Source organism: Mastigoproctus giganteus, chromosome 7, assembly GCF_048544385.1.
Source record: "Mastigoproctus giganteus isolate SK-2022 chromosome 7, ASM4854438v1, whole genome shotgun sequence".
Taxonomy (NCBI): domain Eukaryota; kingdom Metazoa; phylum Arthropoda; class Arachnida; order Uropygi; family Thelyphonidae; genus Mastigoproctus; species Mastigoproctus giganteus.
Genome location: NC_143581.1, coordinates 79854651 through 79872948, shown reverse-complemented (window position 1 = coordinate 79872948; position 18298 = coordinate 79854651). Strand labels below are relative to the sequence as shown.

Genomic DNA, 18298 nt, shown 5'->3' with positions numbered 1-18298 from the left:
AGTTTAAAGGTTGGGACAGTAGTTACAATACCGATTGCAAATATGGTCTGAAAAATGATAGCTAAAGTTTAATGTTCCCACATTCAAAGTATTGCACTTGGGGAACAGAAACCCAGGAGTACTTTATACATTATGGCGAGAGGAATTAAAGGATGTACTGGATGAGAAAGACGGGAATACAATGCAGAAAGACGTGATGATCAACATGCAGTGTAAGCAGGAAGCAAGTACGACACATGATGTTCTCTCGCGCTCTCTCGCTCTCTCTCTCTGTGGTATGGTATATCGGAATTTTGCAAGTGGAGCTGTCATTAATCTCTCTATAAGACAATGGTATGACCAGACTTGGAATATTGTATTGTATCCAAGTCTGAAATTCGTATCTAAAGAAAGATATAAAACTGTAAATGGTGCAAAGAAGAGTGACTAGATTGGTAAAGAGCTCATTATCCCTATGAAGAACAGCTTAGATGATTTGGTCTGCAGACCTCAGCATCAGCAACATGATACCTTTGATGTGGAGGGGGGTTGTTTGTTTGTTATTTAGTTTTTGGAGCATTAACAACTAAGGCCATATTGCTCCTGGAATATGTGGTGGTCATTCCCTTGACCTTTCCGCATCCTCCGTATTTGGTGGTGACGGGCTCGAACCCCGGTCTAATCAAGAAGCGTGTGCTATGCACTGCTGCTCCTTCCCACCTGGCTACGGAGGCGCCTGTGGAGGGGGAGGGGGAGGAAGAAGATTTAATTGAAGTGTATAAGGCCTTGAGTGGAGGATTAGTAAAAATAATGAAGAAGGAATATTCTTTCTGATGAGTGGAACAAGAACTAGACACCAGATCTTATGAAATTTACTTTCAGAAGTAAATCAGAAACGGAATAATTTGCCTGCAATTAGTATTTAATGCTAATACATACTAATATCGTTCCAGATTTTTAATTGAATTTTTTCCTTATAAGGATTTAGAAATTGGAAACGAACACTCCAGTAGAGTAATTAAATATTCTGCTGGTTAATTAAAGTGATGTGACCAAATATGAAAAATAACGATTCCACAGTTTTCAAACTTCTAGCCTATTGGACTTTGTATAAAACTGCATTTTATCTTTAATATTTTGTATAAGAAAATGTGTTCTAAATCCTACAAAACAAAAATGAAAGAATATTTGTTTATTAACGAATGGGAGGTGTATCGAAAAGTAATCTCATTTAATAGAAAACTATTGCGCCGAACCGCTGAATATGGCTTAAAACGGTTTTAAAACTTCATGTATATATTCTGCTTTGGCGATAAGAAGGAATAAAGGGAATTTATGGCGAAAGCTTACCGCCTGTATAAACCAGGTTGTTCCAAGTATGCACGCAATCACTATTGAGGCCTGTAATCAGCACGTAGCTAAAAGTGACAGTCTGATTTATTACCCCAGATTGTATTTTTTGTTCTTCTTATTACTAGAGTTGAAAAGGCATGCCCCCAAAAAAAAGCAGTAGTTACTTTATGGTATTCAAATTTTCAACCCTTACATTCTTGCTTTAACAGCTATAATTACGTAAAAGATGCATCATCTGATTTTCTCTCTCTCTCTCTCTCTCTCTCTCACACACACACACACACACACACACACACACACACACACACACACACACACACACACACACACACACACACACACAAATACAAATTTTAATGTTTAAACTTTTTAATATTTAAACTTTACTGGTTATTATGCTAAGAAACAATTCCCTATTTTTCACTATTAACTTCATTTTTCCAAACCCTTTTGTAAAATGGGTTTGGCACAAACGAAGTTGATGTAATATGGTTGTCATTAAGAGAGAGCATTGTTTTCTAGACCTTTTTAGGCTTGACTGAATTAATTTATCAGGAGGAGGTGTGATCTTTTATCCGGAAAACCGACCTTTAAATACACGAAATTAAAGTTCTACGATATTCAGATATCTGTCATGCGATGGTTAATTGCCAATTAAGAATCCTTATTTTCTTTAGTCCAGTACTATTTTATTTTAAAAACTTCACTTTAGCTAGATTTTCAAAATTTCTCTATACATAATAGTCATTTGTTAGTCATCCTCGTTTGCTTTCCAAATCTTTCAAACGCTTTTACAGTGTTTACATTCCTGATAAGATTCCGGCTATCTGTAACTGGTCGTGTGCAAGCACAGGTGCATCCAAGAACAACCGTACGAAATTAAATGTCTGCCCCTGTCTCTTGTTGAAAGCATGGGTGTAAACATAAATTTAAATGGGGAACACAAATTTAAAATATCAATTTTTATAGGGGGAGCTAGGTTAGGAAAGCCAGACTGCCCATTCGACAGTCTAGTAAAATATATGAAGTGATATAAAAGAAAGTGACTTTACCTAAAATCCTGGAAGGATGACTTTTTCCTCTTTAGAGCTCTTGGTAGATGGTAATGATTACCGAGAATTATCATTTCTGTAATAAAGGTCTTATCTCTTTTATTCTGAAAGCTCTTCAACACAAAAATAATTGCAACTCGATGAATGAACACAAAAATCAATAAAAGCGATATAGGAACATCTCTTTTTTGTACAGGATTCCATTTGGAACTAGACAGCATTTCACACAACTGAAGCCTAGAAACCTTAGAAACCACTGTGACTGTTTCTCGCAGTTAAGCAATTTTATATTTCGCTACTTATAAATATTTTCATACATTATTATCTCGTGATCCGCTAAGTGATGCACCTCCCCACCGCCGACTCGGATCCAAAACAGAATAGTCAAGTGCATACTGCTGTGGTTGACGGAGATTGTTTTATTGGAAGATTCTGTTGTTAGAGAAACGGGTAACATTTTTTTGTAATTAGAGAGGTGGACCAGAACCAGGGTGTATTTGCCGGGAGCAACAAATGATGATGTTACCAACATATTGTCAGATTTTAAGGGAAGTAGAGAGAGTATTATTATTAATGTGGAACTAACGATATTAAAAGAACACGACCTCACCATTTGTTGGATAAATATAGAACTATGCTGAAAAAATGCCGCTAGCTAGGTCAGAATATGTATGTGTCTGCAGTTCTTCCCAGATACGATAGGAGGGATTATATGCTTAAAAGCCTTGTGGATTAACTCAAGACTTGAGTGATTCTGCAATGCTCTAGAGGGGAAATTTTTATCAGCGTGTCCCACTTGTAGGTAGAAGGAATTTATTTTGTAGAGACGATATTCATTTGAAGAAAGGTGTTGCAAGGGACTTTACCAGTATTATTGAAGATACCCTAAAGGTTCAGGGAAACTGTAAGTTCTAGGGGAAAAGGGTAATATAGATACGCGTTTATCTATGATATGGAATGGATCAAAGTAAATCTCAAGAATTCTTGTTTGTTGCCGCCACAACCGATGTTAGCAAGATGTTCTGATGTTGTGAAACGATTCAAATGAGCGAGAAGATAAAGCTGGTAAATAAGCCTAAATAACTTAAAAGGGTATGTCAGGATAGTAAACTATAGAAGAATGCTTAGTCTTAACTGATCTACAGTAATATCAGGAGTGTTGTCAACAAAAAGGTCAATTCGAACTCCTGGTTAGCAAAACTAATGCTGACATAATAGAGCTAACAGAAACGTGGTGCCACCCGGAAACTGGGGATGACAGGTTACATTATGGTATGTATAATGTATTTGAACGCATCTATACCATTAGGTAAGACAAGGGAGATAGAAGGGCTGTGGGGTCATGCTTCTTATCAAAATAAGCCTAAGCGCGAAAAGACCTTTTGCTGAGTCAGGAGTTACTTCTGCCAGCATAGAATCAGTGTGGTGTGAGTTAGTTGGAAGAAAAGGTATAATGAAAGTCGGAGTAATCTGCAGACCAGAAGATTGTGAAGAGTATAACGAGTCTCTACATGCAGATGGAATGGACAAGCAAGCGTGAAAGTCTTATTATGGGTAACTTCAGTCTGCCCCTAGTTGATTGGAATAAGTGGGAGGGAAACACGCCCTTGGTGAACAAAATTTTTAAATAAACTGGACAACGGTATAGTTTAGGGCTAAAGCCTCAGGTTATGAAAAGAGTTTAAGTAATGTACAAGTGAGTACAATTGCATTATTTCAGTACATAGCCAACTACTTAAGTATTATAAATTAGCATCACTTAAGTAGATATCATGGCATCACGAGTTGCCATATCTCATCATATTATGGCAACTCGTTGTGAAGGTATTCACAATATGAGATATACTTAATGATGCCAATTTATAATTACTTAAGTAGTTGGCTATGTACTGAAATGGTGCAATTGCACTAACTTGTACATTAGTTAAACTCTTTACATAACCCGAGGCTTTAACCCTAAACTATACCGTAATCTAAATTACTCCACACCATTAGGCATCTCTCATATTGTGGATTTCTACTTCGCAACTGGGTTGTCGTCATTGCAACACCAGGGTACCTGCCCATCCACCAAGGAGAAGCCAACAAGCTTTGAAATGGTGCCGTCTGCGGGGGAGGGCTGATGGCCACGGATTTTCCGAGAATAGGTAACAACAATCTTCTCTACTGGGGAAGCGTTGCCTATTCGAGGAGTTTTTGAGTGGTGTGAGTTGAAGGAGTAACTGTCCCTTTCTTCCTTCGGTGGCATTTCTTCCTCTTCCTCTCCTACTATCACCTTCCTACATCTTTTTTGCTTTCCTAAGTCTAATAGGGATAGTATGAGGATAACGGAGAACTTTATTCCATACCATATTTCAAACGGTGCTGTATAGGTGGTGGTATCTGCTTAGAATAAGTAACAGTAGTCTTCTCCTATGGTAAAGCGTTACTTATTCCAGGTAGTGCAATATCATGGCAACTCGTTGGGAATGTATTCACAGTATGAGATATGCTTAATGATGCCAATTTATAACTACTTAAGGTAGTTGCCTATGTACTGAAATGATGCAATTACACTAACTTGTACATTAGATAAACTAGACGATTATTATTTGTAGAGAAAATATTATTATTTGTTAGAGAAAATATTAGGGATAAGAATATTCTTGACCTCATCATTGCTCACGAATCAGATGATATCACAGAGCTTAAATTACAAGAACCATTGGCAGGTAGTTATCACGCAGTGGTTAGTTGGAAGATTAAGAAAGATATTACAGTGGCTAAAGGTAAAGTCACGATTTTAATTTCAGAAAAGGGGACTATGACAGTTTAAGGCGCTACATGGCATCTATCAATTTGGCTGATTGTAAAGGGAGGGCGAATACATTTGAATTATGGAATACCTTTAAAACCATAATCACGGAAGCCATGAACACATCTATACCATTAAGAAAATACGGCACAAGAAGGATGCGGGGCTGGATGAATACGGAGCTGGCCAGCAAAATATAGCAGAAAAAGACTACATAGGAAAATTACAGAGAAATGAAAAGTGAAGCGTATAACAGATACAAGTTGATTCGTAATAGTACCACAGGTAAAGTTAGGGAAGCCAAGAATCAGTATGAGAAAGCACAGGCGAAGAGAGCAAAGAATGGGGACAATGAGTTTTTCATGTATGTGAATATAAAGAAGAAAACGAATGGATCGGATCGAACCCTTGTATATTGGGTGTGGGAAAGTCTTAGATAACCCAGCTGATGTTGCTAATGAATTGAATAGGTACTTCGCATCGAGTTTTACTGACGATATACTCTTAATGCTAAGGCGAGGCTGTGCGAGGGAGGCTGAGTCATATGAAATTAGTAATTTCTAAATTAGGGATGACTTTATTAGAAAAACTTTCCACCCTAAGAGCAAGTAATGCTCCTGGAGTTGATGGCATATACCTAGTAATTTTGAAGAAAGCAACTAGAGAGTGTATTGAACCATTTCGGTTAATTATGAGGTCATCATTGGACTCCAGAGAGATTGGTTTAGATTGAAGAAGTGCCAACGTATTGTCAATACATAAAGGTGGTTCTGAGAGAGAGAAGTCGGTACAGACCTGTTAGTCTGACTTCAGTGGTAGGGAAAAGCTATTTTGAAGGACAAACAAAATGGTTTTTGTTAAGGTAAAATCTAACTAACCTGGTAAGCTATTTTTACACAGTTACTCAGGAGCTAGATGTAGAGAATAATTTCAACATAGTTTATTTGGATTTTAGCAAGGCATTTGACTCAGTCCCTCGTGAGGGGTTATTGTATAAGCTTGAACATGTACCGGAAAGATTCTAAAATGGATTGCAAGGTGGCTGCAGGGCAGAAGGCAGTGGTTTGTCAGTAATGGATATTCTTCAGGTTGGTGTAAAGTCAGAAGTGGGGTTCCCCAAGGATTGGTTCTTTGTTGTTTCTGATTTTCACAAACAACATCGACGAACGAATAAAGGGCGTGATGTCAAAATTTTCAGACGACGTAAAAATGGGAGAGGTCGTTAATGATCAGTCCCAAGCAGCGCATCTTCAGGATGACTTGAAAGTTTTCAGGAATGGTCTGAAAATGCAAGGTCTTACACTTGTTGGGGTTGAATTGAAAACAGTAGTGGAAGAAAGGGATCTGAGAGTTATAATACGGGCAGATATTAAGTGTTCTGAGGTGTAAACAGGCAGTCAGGAAAGCCGATGAGTTATCGAACAATATAGTGTTAAGGCAATTGTAGGACCACATTTGGATCGTTGTGTCTAGGTATGGAGACTTTATCTTAAAAAAGACATGAGCTTCTTGAAAGGGTCCAAAGACGGTGAACTCGCATAGTAACATTGGCAAAAGGGCGACCGTACGAGGAAGACTTCGACCCCCAAGGGCTCACATCTGGTGAGTATGGGCTTGGCACACCCAGGGTCCTGAGCTGGATATCATTATTCTTCTCTTTCTTGGTGATTCCCTTCTACTTTTGACTCTCTCTGTCTCTCTCGGGGTAATAGGGAAATATTTTTTTTTTGGCTGGTACAGCATAAGCCTCAGGCTTCCTTGCACCATATGGCTGATAATAATAAAATAATAATAATTATTATATGCATTACAAAGCTTGGCAACCAGGCACCTTAAGAGGGAACTTGATTGAGGTTTATAAGGCCCTGTTGTTGTAGGATTTTAGGATCAGCAGCGAGTAAGGCCATATTGCTCCGTGTATATTGTCTGTAAATTGCGTTGTGTTCTGATCGATTTTCTGTTTGCTGGGTGAAAAAGCCGAGTTTCCGGGAGAAAAATCCATCCCCTAGCCTCAGACCGAGTAACTCAGCCACGTTTTGAAGAAGGCCCATAAGAATTTCTCACGTCATCGACGAGACTTGTACTCAGATGTTATCCACCCGGTATGGGGAGGCCAGCGATTTTAACAACTATGCTACCCACGATGGCATAAGGCTCTGAGATGGGTTAGTAAAATGATACAACGACTGTATTTGATAAGCGAAGGACGCTGCTACGTCTGGAAGGCTTGGATTTGTAGTGCAGTATAGTGTGGTGTATGAACTGGCTTAGATAAAATTTTGTGCACTTGCATTGCGCTGCTTTGAATTAATGGAGTTATGAGTTCATGTAGTGGAATCACATTCATATCCTTATCTCTTCTGGCAGGAGTAGGTCTACTGATCGGAAAAATTGGAGGTTTGTCATTTTTGAAATGGTTTGGAATTCAACTGCGAATGCAAGTATAGAAGATGTGTGCAGCAGAATTATAGTTACAAAGCTAGCATACACGGTTCATAGTTGTCAGATGAAGGATTTTCTGTGTGACCGAACAGAATGAATTCATTTTTGTGGGAGTGGACAAGGATGTGATATTCTGTTCCTGAATTCTGGTGAGTGTCCACTCCCACATCCACATGATCGACGTCTTTATTTTTTCACTTGACATCCTCTGGCTGTTCGTTGTGTTGTCAGCATTGTTGTGATTGTCATGCGCAGCTCCTTGTGCTAGTTCGTGATACATACAAGAGCTCCTTGTACCGATAGTTCTGTTCTAGGTAGCTCCTTGTGGCACAGGCTTTTCTCAGCGGAGTACCTGGTACATTAAACTACGGGTCCTGGTATGGTTTACCCTAGCCATCTTAATTGATGACGCTGGGGGCTTTGAAATAAGCTGACAAGTACTTATAACCCGGACTTTGGACTATTTTCTATATGTATCTATTTTTGTGTCGCTTTAATGTATGTATTTTTGTGTGTTCCCACCATGTAATTGGAGAAATAGGAGAGGGAGTATACAAGTATTAGAATTATGTAAATTGTCTGTATATTAGCTAGCGGTTTGCAAAATTTGCCGGGGACCGCCTAAAACAAAATAATAATAATAATATAAAAATATCAGTACATTCGTTCTGAATTTGTAAACATACAACTTCCCTGTAGGAATTTGTCCAGTCTGATCCTTAGTCAGTTTTCAATAGATTCATAACATAGCAACGTTCTCCGCTTTTTAAATATAGCTTTTACAAACTGCTCAGAGGTAGCAATTATTAATTGGTTTTTCTTTTGAACGAATTAATAATTGCTCATCCCCACTCTCAAATTATTCAGATTTGGCGCACTGGAAATCAGTTACAATCTGAGCCTACATATTATCCAGAGTGATATAATATAATCCCAAGTCTTGTCAGAACCACAAAAGCAGTTAATTCGTTCAGATATCACCAACTATTTTGCGAAAATGGACCTTTGACCAATGAAGAGAAAAGTGCAAACCTGGAAAAAACTATGGACATCCCAGATAAGCAGCATTCTTGACACGTGGAAAGAACTTTTAAGTAATATATTCGTTTATTGATTGGGTTCAACGCGTTTGCCATCCACCATTGAGTCTTTCCAAATTCTCACCTTTTCCTTCTTAGGATCATTTATAAAATCTGTCTGCAGATCACCAAAGTGTGTGCTACAGAACGGTGCAAATAGGACAGTCCCTCTGTAAATTAGTGTAAGTCAGTAGGCATTTTTCCACCAATTCCTTGTGGAGCTAGCTTTGAAACAGTTCTGCTTTGAAACAGTTCTGCATGTGACAACTCTGTAACAACTTACTTAAGTGACAAGTTGAGGACGATGCCTTTGCGAGAGCTGCTTTTAAACGGAGACCTCTGCTCTGCTATAAATCTATTGAAATCTGATCAGACTAGACGAATTCCTATGTTAAAGCTGTATGTTTACAATTTCAGAACGCAGTTTCTATATTAAATATTTTAGGAGTAAGCATGGATGAGAGGAGAGGTGAAGCGACAAGTTGTGGACAGTTTGCATATTAAAGATTTCATGTTGTGAATTATTGGTTTGCATTTTGGAGAAATTTTGGGGATCTGTCACAGTCTATTAGGATACTGTAGCGAATCTGTGAATCTTAATTCTGGATAATTGCATCATGGCTTTGGTAGTGCGAACTTTCCTATGTTAATAAAATTAAGTCTTGAACTGCCATATAAATTGGGAAAATAAACAGTTGGTCTAAACAAGTTATCAGAATTGGTTTTGTCTTGTCATTGATGGAAAGATTGAGTCTGGTAGAATTCTTGCGGAATTTTTACCTGATTCTGGATGGTGACTCATTCTTGTTATCTTGGTGACTAATTCCAGATGGTGACTCAGTGGCTGATCTTTATCATAAATGGTAAGGATGCCAAAAATTGTCTGGAACCGCATAAACACAATAAATGTAAATGTATCAATACATTCGTTGATTCACCATCATATTGTCTTGTAATTGATGATTAATAAATCGAACATTTGTGGTTTCGTGTTAAGAACATGTAGCTCATTTCCAAGTCTAAACGACTATTACATTCTGACATATGTGACTCGTAGCCCTTTCCTCGAGAGAGAGTTTTAAGTATGGCGGGGGGGGGGGAGGATTGCCAGACATTAAGATTTTTAACCCACTTAGCTATCAAATTGTGGGGAATAAACACATAAACTCACTCATTCCATTTTATGGAGCGCGAGTAAAAGAAGTTGAGAACTGCTGGTCTTAACAAATGAAATAGTTTACAACACGAATGCTGTACTGTAACAACCAGAAACTTTTCAATTTAGTTGTGATACATTTCGTTTCTTAATAGTTTCTTAAATTAACAGTGTCTGAAATAAGATAAACAAAAATTACTGAAAGAAGCGGAATAAAATCTCGTGCTGTTTCTTCGGTCTTCAATGCGTAAGCCATTCGAAATTAACACCTGGTGATAATCGAATCTGTTCATTCATTAGTATATTGTTCATATATGGCAAATGTCATTATGTAAAAATGTCGCATGATAGAGGGTGATCAAGCGGAATCAGTTGGGGGGTTCGGTGAATGGAAAATGTCACGGAAGTGAAAGTTCAACCAACAATGACATAGAACCGACGCTGAAATGACACCTGCAACATATCACTGCCACATTGAGCACACGCTGCAAGGGGCAGCTTCATATGCACATTGTACGTTAACGGCCTTCAGCGTTCAGCTATGTATGGGTACTAGAATTATATGAACACTCCCCACATATGCAAATGATGTCCGCTAGATATCCTTTATCATTTTAATATATTTTTTAATCTTTCTCGATTTAGATATTTGTGTTCTAAAAAACCATACTTAATTTATGAAAATTTTGTTAACTGGAAGTTATGGAAAATTTGATGATGGCCACATCGCCGCTTTCCACAAATTGTTTCAACCTCCTGGCTAGGCAGCAAATTTTATGCTTCCTGTTTGACACTTAGTATAATGTTTTTGTTATATATATATATATGTAGTCGTATGGCAACCCAAGTAAGTAAAATAGAAAGTAAAGCAGTATGTAGCACAGCAACAAACAAAGGAGGGATCGAGATAAAGGGGTGTTGCAGAAGGAATACAATCCTTATAAAATTTAGACGAAATGCGAATTAACAAAAATACTAAATGATATAAATTTACTAAAACTCGACAGCACCTAGTCCAAAATACATGACCTGTCACTACAGGCGAAGACGAAAACCAGTCACAACTACTTGACCAACAGGGTGAAACAAACATAAAATACATGTAAAATAGACTGACCATTATGCCAGAACTTTTCAGAACGCCACCAGGCCAAAAATGGCCGGGGAATCACTGCATTTCCAACATTAAACAACTCAGTGCATCTCCGATTTGACCGATACGCTAATCAGCCAGTCAATGCAATAGCCCTGAACAGTGATGGCCTTTATGCAGTGAGAAATTATACAGTACTAGAACAGATCGGAGCACTCACGTGGCAACATCAAACCACCGACACAAAGTAACAGTTAAATAAGAATACATCCAGAAGAAATTGAGCTATAGATGGTAGTACGAGCAGTGTATTAGCATCTCGACTGACATGAAACGTAAAAAACAAACTTTAACTAAATAGGCAATGAAGAAAACAATACCAAAATAATATAATACATTATTTGGTATTTTTTTAAATTGGCATTTATTCTGTATTATATTAGTATCGTATTCCTTTCGCGACATCCTTTATCCAGATTTATTTTCTACCCTTCCTTTGTTTGTTACGTATTGGTTTACTTTCTGTTCGGCACTTACTTGGCTTGCCATACGACTGGATATTTAAATTAAGTTTATAGTTTATATATATATTCTATTTAACTGGACAATTTGCGTATACGTTAAAGCCGGTCATTACTTTTAGGTAAAATTGAATTCGAATAATGAAACAAATAAAAAAGAATTGAAATGAACTGTTATGATTGTATCCTAAACCATCAATTAAACCTGATGTATGTTTATGGTACATCTGTGACACGAGGTGCATCTAAAAAAATTCCAGGACATACAATACATTTTCCGGAATGGGATTGCACTAAACATCATATTTGAATGCTTCTCTGGGAGTAGCGTGCAAGGCCTAATTTGCTTAAAAGTTTGCAACTGCAGTCGATGCTCAAATGTGCAGGGTGATCTGTCGCCAATAACAAAAAAATGCAAATTCTGCTCCCCCCCCCCCACTCTCTGCAGTGGAAGAACTGGTAGTATGCCCATAGCATTCTGTTTTTCGCTTCTGGTAATTATAAAATATCGTTTTTTGTGCACTACCGGTATCAAATTCTGTGTGGGCATTAAAAATCCGAAACTTTACAATTTGCTAACGTATAATGAAGATAAGATGAAAGCAGCCAAGTGAACGAGTGATATAAGAATTGAGCAAAGGCAAAGTAATATATATATATTTTTTTTTTTTCTTTGCATTTTGGTGACAAGAGCATTGTCACCGAACTGAAAAAACAGCCGTTATGTTGGATTTTTTTCGTCATTTGAGAAATGCAATTAGGAAAAATAGGAACCGAAGTTTTCCCATAAAAATAAAAATTCAGTTCACTTCCAGCACACGGATTCGCATTTGTTAAACGATACCTCACAAAACATGAAATAACAACACGAGGAAATTATGAAAAATTATAGAATTATTTAGAGTAGAATTCTTAACATTTACGTGCTGTGTTTAACCACCTTTTAATTGAACAGATTTTACCTGGACCGTCTTATATCTTTTACCCCATTTTCTAATAATAGAAATAATTAAAAAATGCATTGTTAGAATGGATTCAGACCAAAGAAATATATTTCTTATAAAAATAAACAAAAGCAGCATCGTTGTTGTTGTTCTTCTTGTTGCTATTTGCTCATTTTAAGTCAATTCAAACATCACAGATGTTAAGAAATATCGCGTTGCATGGATGTCAAACTCAATTCGGCATCCGGGACAAATTATTATTGTTATGGCGGCTGATAAAGATAAAACTTTTAAAAAATGTGGTCATTATTTATTTTATTTCAACGATCGTTTAAAAATTTAGATATATACTAATACGATTTTATAAATGTATTATAATTATATAAAATAAAATATAAACAATAAAAAGTACCTGAATACAAATATAAAACATTATTAATTTGCCATTTGCACAGAAACTTGGTGCCGTTTTTCTGCGACCATTCTATCAATGTTTGATTCCACTGATTAGTGTTTTTTTTTAGTATTATAGTATAGTACTAATTTTGTAGTACAGTACAGTATTTTTAATTTAATTTTACAACTATTTTTATTATTTTATAAGTATTTTCCTTTCTAAGCGAATTATTTTATAAATTTTTTAAATTGTTTTTTGAATTTTTAACTAATTTTTGATTGTGTTTTCAATCGTTGGTTTTTTTTTTTTACTGTAATCATTTTGCGTTAATCTTTTATTCGTTTTAACTTCTGGAGAGTATCGTACTGAAGTAAATTTCTCTTATTCTTCTATAAATATATAGTATAGTATAATTTAATATAATCTGATTGATGCGAAAATTTTATAAATAATAATAATAATAATTTATTTATTCCTGTTTTATGTTACACTTTTTTGGGAGATAACAGCAAAAAGGGAAGGAGGACACATAAGCCAATGGCTTTTTAGGGGTGTTCACTTAAAAACGATGAATATACAATTGAAAAATGTACAGTTCTGGAATTATACAGGTTTAGCAGAAAAGACAGAAATAAATTGGAGTTTTTTGTACATTTCTTTACAGAATACTTCGAAAAGTATCACTAGTTATAATATCATTGTGAACATTTTTACAATTAAATGATGAGAGATAAGAAAAATGATGAGTTGTCTGCACAGAAAGTTACAAACTATTTGCCAACTGCTTCCTTTAACATTTGTACATTATTTCCATGTTGGTGTTTTTAAAATCCGGGAGTTGAGTGGAAGGTAATTTTAATCAGACAATCAGACATCCCTGGTGATGTGTTCAATTAGTAGTTTCTTGAATTGATTTAGTGAAGTGACATTTTTGATTTTTGCAGGAAGTTTGTTCCAGGTTTTAGCACCTCTGTATTTTATACTTTTCTGATCTATGGCTTTTCTGAAAAGCAGAATCTTCAGGTTGGCTTCATTTCTTAGATTGTATATATTTCTTCTTCTTCTATGGTTATGAAAAAGGACCTGAAGAGAGGGGGGGAACTCTGGTGTCTTCAGTGTATTGTAAACAAAGACCGCCTCGGCTTTCTGTAGTAGTTGGTAGATGCTGAGGAGTCTCACTTCTTTGTACTGTATCTCGAACTAACCGATGCGTTCCAGGGAAGGCCCAAAATTGAACGAACGTATCGATTGAGAATGGAGTTGATTCTTGCAAGGTTTTCTTGGCTGGTGTTACCCCATGAGAAGATTCCATAGGTGAGGTGCGGCTGAACTAAAGAAAGGAACACTAGTCTGAGAAGGGAAGGAGACACCCAGGCAGAGGCCCTGGCGAGTATTCCCGCTAGTGACGAGGTTTTCTTTCGTAGGGTTATCTGTTTTGCCTAACTAGCTTATCATCTAACCAGATTCCGAGATTATGTGACAATTGAATAAATAAATATCTTAAAATTTATTTATTTATTTTACTTATCTCAATATGTATCTTCATCCTTTTATCGATGGTCATTAATACAGTTTTCTTCCTAAAAATCCACTCTCTCCAGTCTCGCCGCATTTATTCACTTTGTACATATCACTCATAAAAGTAAACAGATTTGGTTCTTTTACAGTAACACATAGTATCCCTCATCTGTTTATACAATATCGAAACGATTTGTCATTCGTGTTTCCGTCTACCAATGTTGAGCGGTAACTTTGTACCTTTTCGCTGATGATCTGGAGCTTTACAAAGTTATTAATTCATCCTTTGATTCGATAGCGCTGAATCTCAATCTTGTCTGGATCCTTTCTCTTTGTAGTTGCTGAAAACGAATTTCTAAATCTTTTAAAGTTTCTAAATCCTGAGCTTTCTTACAACTTAAGGTAAAAGGTAAACACTATGGACAACTTAAGGTAAGTCTATAGCGTCGGCCAATACAATATAAACGTGCTGGAGACAGTTGACTTGTTACAAACTTTCCCATTTCCCACGACGCCATTATCGACAAAATAATTCGTCGCGTGTGAAAACCACAAAATCAAATCACTTTAAATTACTAAGTATTAAAAGAGGAATAAAATGATCATGCATTAATTTAATGGTAATATAATAGGCTTTTATCAATACAGAGATAAAAAAAGACAATAAACAGAACTACTGTTGGCAGTAACGTCATAATCTGCAACACGTTCGCAGCTGAAGGCAAAATCTTTCCATTCTATAGTTCACAACACAAATGGCATTGTGCGTTGCTTAGGCATTTTAGTCGCTATTGCAACTTAAGGCAGGCGAAAAATTTGAGGTGTTACAATTAATCCGCCCCCCTTCCTTTATTTTGATGTGTTCTTAATTAATTAATGCAAATGAACAAAAAATAGCTTTGAATTCTGTTATTTTATTTCAGTCTATTTGCTATTAGAATCTACATCCATTCTCTCCCTCATTTGCAGACTGCCATTTTCTCTCTACCAGTGAACCTTTGCTCAAGGGTTCTTCTTTGTGAGTTACCATAACGGCTGAAGATGTAAGAATAGTTGTAATTGAACTAAATGCATTAAATAATTTATAATGGAACCTCTCATATGGTAAGTTACAATCGATATTACGGTTAGAGAGATTATTTTTTTTATTATTATTCCGTCATTATTTCACCCTTTAGAATATATCTGATAATTATCATAATATCCATTTCTAAGAGTTAGTAAATTACCTGTAAACCACACAACTATATAATTTTCAGTAAGAAGAATTCACTTCAGTATAACTTGAATCATTCAGAATAAATTAAAGGATTAATTTGAAATGTGAATATGTATAAAGCTCATGATAATAAATACACTGCTTGACAAAATTAACAGAGCACATAGAAAACGTAGCTAACTCGTGCAGCTTGCAATGAAGCTGGACAAAATTCGGCGTGGTGGTGTACCGCAGAATAACGATGAAGTGAAGAGACAGCGAGAAACTTCGGACATATGAGGGACATTTATAGAGGTTGTATAACAATTATCAAAAATGTCACATTACAAAAGTCGATACAAGTTGCTCGAAAATATGATGACATCAGTACAGCGTATGATCCTCTCCAACGGCTAAACAGGCCTGAGAGCGATAAACCAATCTCAATATAAGGATGTCGATAAGATTCTATGGCAACAAATCCCATTCTTCCACCAGCGCAGACTTTAGACTTTAGCTCATCAACTGGCCGAGAAGTTGGCTGCCGGCGTGCAATGTGATGCCGAAGGACATCCCACATATGTTCGATTGGATTTAAGTCTGGTGATCGTGCTGGCCACGGCAGTCGGTGGATATCGTCAATTGCAAGATGTTCCTCAACCACTTGAGCTCTATGTGCAGTGGCGTTGTTGTGCATGAAAAGAAAATCTTGGCCAACTCCCCAAATCCACTGACCAGCAGATTCGATATAGTAGCTCATTAAATGGACATGTGATTTTGCACATCGCGTGTGTTCGAATCTATGACCTAAAATGGCTTGCCTTTGTTATCAGTGAATGACATACAGAGTAAATTTATACTCCTTTGATTCTGTGTGGCCATCTTGGAATATACTTTTGCTTTATTAGTTATATTTCTATTATACTAATACTAAACATAATACTTTTGTCATACCACATTGTGTAATCTGTAAGTTACTTTTACTTTAACCGAATTGAGAAATTTTCCCGATCTTGTATAATAATAAAAATTGAAGTATTTATTTTCCTAATGAACATGCTCATGCTTTTCGTTAATGTATTCCCAATTACTTAATACTATCAGAAAACATGAGTTACTGCTAAGAAATATAACAATACTAATTGGTTTCGCTGAATTTATGAGAGTATCTGATGGTGATTACATACGGAATGCTGCCAGATGTTTCAATAGTATGCAATCCTGTCATAGTTGAGGTGATCCTAAATTGATTCCTTACCCATCTAGTATGTGGGTGTAATTTTCGTTATATAATCATGTGGTTTATGTCACTTAATACTTAGGCCTTGCCCGTTTTATTTGGTAATTTAATGCAAAAACATTGCGATACAGAGCACATCTAGCAAGAAATTTATTGTTGTTAGGGTGCGCTTTCGGTGCGTAGGTTAGTTACCAACTATAGTAATAAGAAAAATGCGGATTATTCCGCTGTGATTAACAGTTTTATTTCCCAACATTTCTTCCTTGATTAAACGAGAAAATAACCCAAGAAGTATTCCCATGGTCTTCTCAGTTTTGGGCTGGATATTGTTCCTGATGGTAAGGATGATTTCTTTAAAAATTCTGAACTTGCGATTTAGAATTGTTAAAGAAATAGATACATTTGATGATTCAAATGCTTTGCATCACCATGCTTTGCATGGTGATTCAAATGTATTTATGTAGTTACACGCACACATGATTGATCAGTTGATAACTACAATGAATTACGTATTCTATATTTTAAGAACGTAATATACGGCAATATTCTTCTATATCGTGCAAGGAAGTTTGATGTAATTCTGTTTTATAGATGTGTTATTTGCATGCAAATGTTCATTATCTGCCCACAGTATGTTTTATGACCATTCAGCTTGAACTTCAAGATGTACCAGAAACCACAGTACAAAAGCAGTGCGCGAGTGTTCGATCTCTTTTGAGAAGTTGTTGTGTGTATTTGAATTATGTAGGAAATCAGTGGTGATTTAAGTATAAGCGGCCTCTTGCGGTCCTTGAATTTAAGACCTATAAATTACTGTATCTATCGAAAAATGCCAAAGAGTATTTCCATACGGTTTAAGGCCCTAAAGTTCTTAGTGCTCTATGCTCTTATGGAGGGTCTTTGGCACCATACCGGTGGTTGGCGCGATAATCAGGATAGTCGCTACTTGTTCCATATGCCACATCTCTTTGATCTCCTGTCTTAGGTCTGTCTGTTTACTTATTATTACCTGTGAACAGTTATAGTTCGAGGGCTTCTACTTATCAAGTTTACAATAATAATTATTTAGGAACTTCTTTTTAAATATTATTATTTGTATAATTCCTCCATATATGTGACTCAGTTTTGCTCTAAATGTTTTGTTTCGTGAACTGTTTGCTGCGTTCAGTCTCGAATTTTGCATAATTTAACCACCGGTATATTAAAAAAGATCTACAAATATTAATAATAATATCAGAGAATTAAATTTGGGATTTCATGTTTATTATCGTTTGCTAAGTGTGCTGAGAGCGTTCTGGAACTTAAATCTTCAATATGCACCACTTCGACTGTCGCTTCCTTTAAGTTCTTTGAAGAAAGTTAATTTGCCTGAACACATAAACATGAGATGCGTATAGAAACTTAACTTTAATTTATAGGGAACAACTGGGGTGTAAACGTGGAATATGTTACTGAAGCGCGCAAACAAGTACTTCGTTTTAATAGGTTTCTTAGATTTAATAACACGAGTGGAGACGACAGCATAACAATGA

The 18298-nt window shown here is 36.3% G+C and overlaps 1 long non-coding RNA gene across 4 annotated transcripts in view; it reads left to right on the top strand.

Moving 5' to 3' along the window:
• Positions 1 to 18298, top strand: part of LOC150083019 (uncharacterized) — a 95438-nt gene that overhangs the window by 37622 nt on the left and 39518 nt on the right. For 2 of the 4 annotated variants that reach the window (XR_016547156.1, XR_016547157.1), the window contains exon 4: positions 15298 to 15432. The exons of the other annotated variants lie outside the window; for them this stretch is intronic. This is a non-coding gene — a long non-coding RNA (uncharacterized LOC150083019). The remainder of the gene's footprint in view (positions 1 to 15297; positions 15433 to 18298) is intronic. 4 annotated transcript variants of the gene reach the window in all.